This window comes from Balaenoptera acutorostrata, chromosome X (genome assembly GCF_949987535.1).
Source record: "Balaenoptera acutorostrata chromosome X, mBalAcu1.1, whole genome shotgun sequence".
Classification (NCBI taxonomy): Eukaryota; Metazoa; Chordata; class Mammalia; order Artiodactyla; family Balaenopteridae; genus Balaenoptera; species Balaenoptera acutorostrata.
In genome coordinates, this window is record NC_080085.1 from 71429526 (window position 1) to 71435520 (window position 5995).

A 5995-nucleotide genomic window follows, 5' to 3' on the forward strand; every position below is an offset into this window, starting at 1 on the left:
TACACAACAAAGGAAACCATAAACAGAATGAAAAGACAACCCACAGATTGGGAGAAAATATTTACAAACATAACAACTGACAAGTGATTAATCTCCCAAATATACAAACAGCTCATTCAGCTCAACATCAAAAAAACAAACAACCCAATCAAAAACTGGGCAGAAGACCTAAATAGACATTTCTCCAAAGAAGACATACAGATGGCCAACAAACACATGAAAAGATTCTCAACATCACTAATTATTAGAGAAATGCAAATCCAAACTACAATGAGGCATCACTTCACACCAGTCAGAATGGCCATCATCAAAAAATCTACAAACAATAAATGTTGGAGAGGGTGTGGAGAAAAGGGAACCCTCCTAAACGGTTGGTGGGAATGTCAATTGTTACAGCCACTATGAAGAACAGTATGGGGGTTCCTTAAAAAACTAAAAATAGAGCTACCATATGATCCAGCAATCACATTCCTGGGCATATAACTGGAGAAAACCATAATTCGAAAAGATACATGTTCTCCAATATTCACTGCAGTACTATTTATGAAAGCCAGGACATGGAAGCAACATAAATGTCCATCGATGGAGGAATGGATAAAGAAATGTGGTATAGACCACAACTGACGAGGTAACTTCCACCTTGGGCCTTTTTCCAGGCTCCTTGTTGCAAACTGCTTGTGAGTAGCAACCATCCAAGTGAGAAACCCGTGTAAGTTGCTGCAGAAATGACTGTGCACAGCCCATGAGGGACAGTCACAAAAGAGTTTCTCCTTGGGATGATATGACCTCTTTTCAGTCTTGAAGTTAGACATGGGAGAAGGAAGATGTGCTCACAACAGACCAAGCTGCCCAATCTCAGGTCTGGGTTTTCTGGACTCTGTTTTTTTTTCTGGTAAATAAACCCTGAGGACTGATCAGCTCTTGCAGGTCTAAAACCATGGCCTATGAAGCAATAACTTTCAGAGATGTCGCCATAGAGTTCTTTCAGCATGTGTGGGAATTTCTTGATCCTGTTCAGAAGAAGTTGTACTATGATGTGATGATGGAGAACAATAGTAATTTGGTCTTAGTGGGCCATTCCATTTATGAGCCAGACATAATTGTGTTACTGGAGCAAGGAGAAGAACACTGAATGGTTGTGAAAGAAGAGACAAGAAGCTGGATTACAGATTTGGATTCAAGTTATAAAATAATCAGTGATAGAAAGACATTTATATCTGGAAAAATTCATCTCTTTTTTTGCATCAGAGAATTCATAGTGGTGAGAAACCCTATGAAGATGAAGAATGTGGGAAGGCCTTTAGTTATGCCTCAAACCTTGCTCAACATGGAAGAGTTCATGTTGGAGCAGACAGACAGGACTCTAAGATGACATGAGTTGTACCACTGAAGGAGAAGAAGCTCCTGGATGTCAAATTAAAGGAGCTGCCTATCTGGATAATAATGTGGGGTTTCATCCCTAAAGGCATTGCTGGAGCATTTCAAAGAGGTTATTACTGGTATTACAACATGTATTTCAATGTGAAGAAAGGGAGCATCGCTGGGCTTTCTATGGTGCTGGCAGCTTATGTGATTTTCAACTACTGCTGTTCTTACAAGGAACTTGAACATGAGCAGCCACGTGAGTACCACTGAAGAGTGTGCACTCTGCATTCTTGACCATGACCTTTGCTGGGCACCCCTGAATCCTTTCATATCCTAACGGAGAATTAACACCCAATAAAAGATGACTGGTTAAAAAAAAAATCTCTCTTAGCAACTTTCAAGTATGTAATACAGTATTACTAACTATACTCACCATGCTGTACATTATATCTCCATGACTTATTTATTTTATTATTGGAAAATTGCAGCTTTTGACCACCTTTACCCATTTCACCCACTGTTTCTGGCAACCATCAATCTGTTCTCTTGTATCTATGGCTTCAGTTTTATATTTTTGTTTTTGACTTTTTTTTTTTTTTTTTTTTTTTTAGATTTCACATACAAATGAGATCATACAGTATTGGTATTTGTCTTTCTCTGTCTGACTTCACTTAGTATAATGTCCTCAAGATCCATCCATGTTGTCACAAATGGCAGGATTTCCTTCTTTTATGACTGAATAATATTTTATTGTATATATGCCACATTTTTAAAAAATCCATTAATCTCTTGATGAACCCTTGTTGTTTTCATGTCTTGGCTATTGTAAATAATGTTGCATTGAACACGGGAGTGCAGGTATATTTTCAAGATAGTGATTTTGTTTCCTTTGGATAAATACCAAGAAGTGGAACTGCTGGGTTATATGGTAGTTCTAGTTTTAATTTTTTGAGGAACCTCCATACTATTTTCCATAGTGGCTACACTAATTTACATTCCCTCTAGCAGTACATAAGGGTGTCTTTTTCTCCACATCCTTGCCAACATTTGTTATTTCTTGCTTTTTGGTAATAGCCATTCTTACAGGTGTGAGGTGATATTTTACTGTAGATTTGATTTGCATTTCCCTGATAATTAGTGATGTTGAGCACATTTTTTTGTGCCTGTTGGTCATTTGTAAGTCTTCTTTGGAAAAATGTCTATTCAGAGCCTCTCCCCATTTTTTAACTGGGTTGTTTGTTTGCTTTTCTATTAAGTTGCATAAGAGTTTTTAAAAAATATATTGTGGATTGTAAATCAACTATAATATAAAATAAAATTTTTAAAAAGAAATGTGGTATTATATATAATGGAATATTACTCAGCCGTAAAAAAGGACAAAATGATGTCATTTGTAGTGACATTGTAAAATAGATAACTAATAAGAATCTACTGTATAGCTCAAGTAACTCTACTCAATACTCTGTAGTGACCTATATGGGAATAGAATGTAAAAAAGAGTGTATATATGTATACGTATAACTGATTCACTTTGCTGTACAGCAGAAACTAATATAACATTATAAATCAACTATACTTCAGTAAAAAATTAATTAAAAATAAATAAAAAATTTACAAAATCCCACTTTATTAGCCCACCTACATCTTTCTCTTAAACTGTGTCTAGACGGGAAAAATGAGTCTGCTTAGTTCTGAATATATATATATATACATATATATATATATATATATATATATATATATATATATATATATATATATATATATAAAACACAGGTGGGCTGTGTTAGAAGGGTAAGAGGAATGGCTACACTTTGACCACACTGCTCCTCCCCTAATCCAGGGCAGAACTACTTTTCCTCCAGTGGGAAAAAGAGAGCCCAGGGTAGACATCCCCAAGCATTGTGGGTTGTTTCTGAAGAAAGTCACTCTGGACTTGCCTAATGGGGATTGTGGGGGAATCTATGGAGCTTGACCATTGAGAACTGGACTGTGATGGAGAAGCAGGCAGGTGGCTTGCAGCAACCAGCTCTCAGACCTTGGCAGACTGAATTTCTAGCTTCAGCACACAAGTAGAAGTCCAAACCAAGTGGATTTGCTCATCTGCAAAACCAAAATGGTAGCCCAGTCTGACCAAAGAACTCAGCAGGATGCAGGCCTGCTTGATATGGGACCACAAACAAAGAGGGTTTTTGGGCCTGGAACCTGGTCTGCCCCTCTGCCAAAGCAGGAGAGCTAAGTCATAACCCCAATCACTGTTAAGTGTAGCTCCCAGCCCTGTTCAAGAAAGAAGCCTGGTTGGAAATCTTGTGAGGTTGATTAGCCCAGCACAGTTGAGTGGAGAATTTAGCAGGCAGTGCTGACTGTCTAAAGAGCAAAGCCAGTGGTCCCATTTGACTAGAGAACTTGGATTGCAGTACTGCTTAAGTCAAGACCACAAACAAAGAGTCTTGCTGGCCTAAAACTAGTTCTAACACTGTGCCTTGCTAGAGGAGCTAATTCACAGGCCTGCCTATTGCTGAGGGAACCTCCTGGCCCACATGTTCAAGAAGCCTGTACTGAGAACATGGGAACTGCTTTAGAGCCTGGCCAGCAGCTTTGCCTATCTGCAGAGCCAAGCCAGCAACCCTATATGGCCAGAGAGTTTGGTGCAGTTTTGCCTGATTAGCTCTTGAAACAAGAGTCTTGCTAGCCTTGGGGCCTATTTTGTGGTCCTCCCTAGGCAGGGAGGCTAATCTGTAGTCTTGCCTGCTGCTGAATACAGCCTCTGACCCTGCCAACCAGGAAACCTAAATGGAGCTCCCTGGAATCTCAGTATCCCATCTTGCTGCCCAGATTCAGCAGCACTTGACCAAAGAGCCCAGCAAACAGATCTGTATATACAGAGCCAAGACAGAGGTCCTGTATGTCCAAGGAGCTTAGCACACAGTTCTGTTGAATTTGATCTCCAAAGAGCCATGCAAGCCCTATGGCTTTTTCTGCAGCCCCACCCAAGCAGGAAAGCTAATTTATAGCCCTACCCAAAGCTGAATACAAGGTCCAGCCAGCCCTGACCAGGAAATCTAACCAGAATTTCTGGAAATTTGTATAGCTCATCCTGCAACTTCACTTACAACAGTACTTAAGCAGAGACCCTAGCTAGTGAGCCTACCCATCTGTAGAGCTAGGACAGTGGCCTGTCAGACTAGGGATCTAGGTGTATAGTTCTGCCACATTTTATCACCAAACAAGAGTCATTCAAGACTTGGGGCATACATGGGCACCTTCCTGGGCAGGGAAACTAATTTGTAGCCCTGCTCACTGTTGAATCCAGTTATCAGTCTGCTTGACCAGGGAAACTAACCAGATCACTGTGGAAGCTGTGGAGCCCACCACACAGCCCTGCTTACAGTCCCATATGAACAGAGAGCAGATCCCATGGATTTCCCCATCTTCAGAACAAAACTGGTGGACCTGTCTGGCCAGGGAATGCAATGCACATTCTTGACCAATTTGGATCACCAAACAATGAGCCATGCAGGCCTTGGGGCCCATTCTGCTTCCCTGCCAGGGCAGGAAATCTAAGTCATAGTCTTGTCTACTTATGAATATAGTACTCAGTCCGAACCATCTAGGAAGCTTGACCAGAGAACACAGGCAACTGTGGAGCCCATCTTCTAAACTTATTTGTGCAGGGAATAAAGCCAGCAGTCCTAGCCAACAGTTCTCAGCCAGCAGCACAAATCTTCCCAACCTCAGAGCTCATTATGCAGCCTTGCCCAAAAATATGCCCTAATAGTAAGCTTCGTCCACTCAATGACACTACCAGCTGACCTGTACAGAACTCCACACTAAGTGAACTGGTGAAGAACTGTCAGTGCAAAAGCAAACCTGTAAAGTCTGGAAGATGAGACTGCTTACAGAAATGCACAAATACAAACATAAGGAATCAAGGATCACAAAAAATCAGGTAAGTATCATGCCACCAAAGGAAACTAATAAAACTCCAATAATTGACCCTAAAGAAATGAAGATCTATAAACTATCAGACAAAGAATATAAAATAATCCTCTTAAAGGAGTTTTGTGAACTACAAATATATGACTAAACAAAATTAGGAATATAATACATGAATAAAATGAGAAGTTCAACAAAGAAATAGAAACTGTCAAAAAAAAAAAATCCTAGAGCTGAAAAATACAAGTGAACTGAAGAATTCAATAGAGAGCTTCAAAAGCAGACTAGACCATGCATAAGAAAGAATCAGTGTCCTAGAAGACAGGGCATTTGAAAATATGCAGTTGGAGGCTCAAAAAGAAAAAGAATTAGAAAGAGTGAAGAAAGCCTACAGGACTTATGAGACATGATCAAAAGAAACAATGTCCACCTTATGGGAATCCCAAAGGAGAAGATAAAGAGAAAGGAACAGAAAGTATATTTAAAGCAATAATGGTGGAAAACTTCCCAAACCAGGGGAGAAAAATGGACATCCATATCTATGAGGCCCAAACACCCCAAATAAGTTAAAACAAAATAAGGCTATATAGAGGCACACTATAATAAAATTTTCAGAAGTCAAAGACAAAAAACAATTTTGAAAGTGGCATGAAAAAAGAGAAAAAAATGAATACAAGGGAAACCCCATAAGACC

At 39.6% G+C, this 5995-nt stretch overlaps 1 pseudogene; it reads left to right on the forward strand.

Moving 5' to 3' along the window:
- Positions 1–1368: 1368 nt before the first annotated feature.
- Positions 1369–1635, forward strand: LOC103010132 (ATP synthase subunit f, mitochondrial-like; annotated as a pseudogene).
- Positions 1636–5995: the final 4360 nt, after the last annotated feature.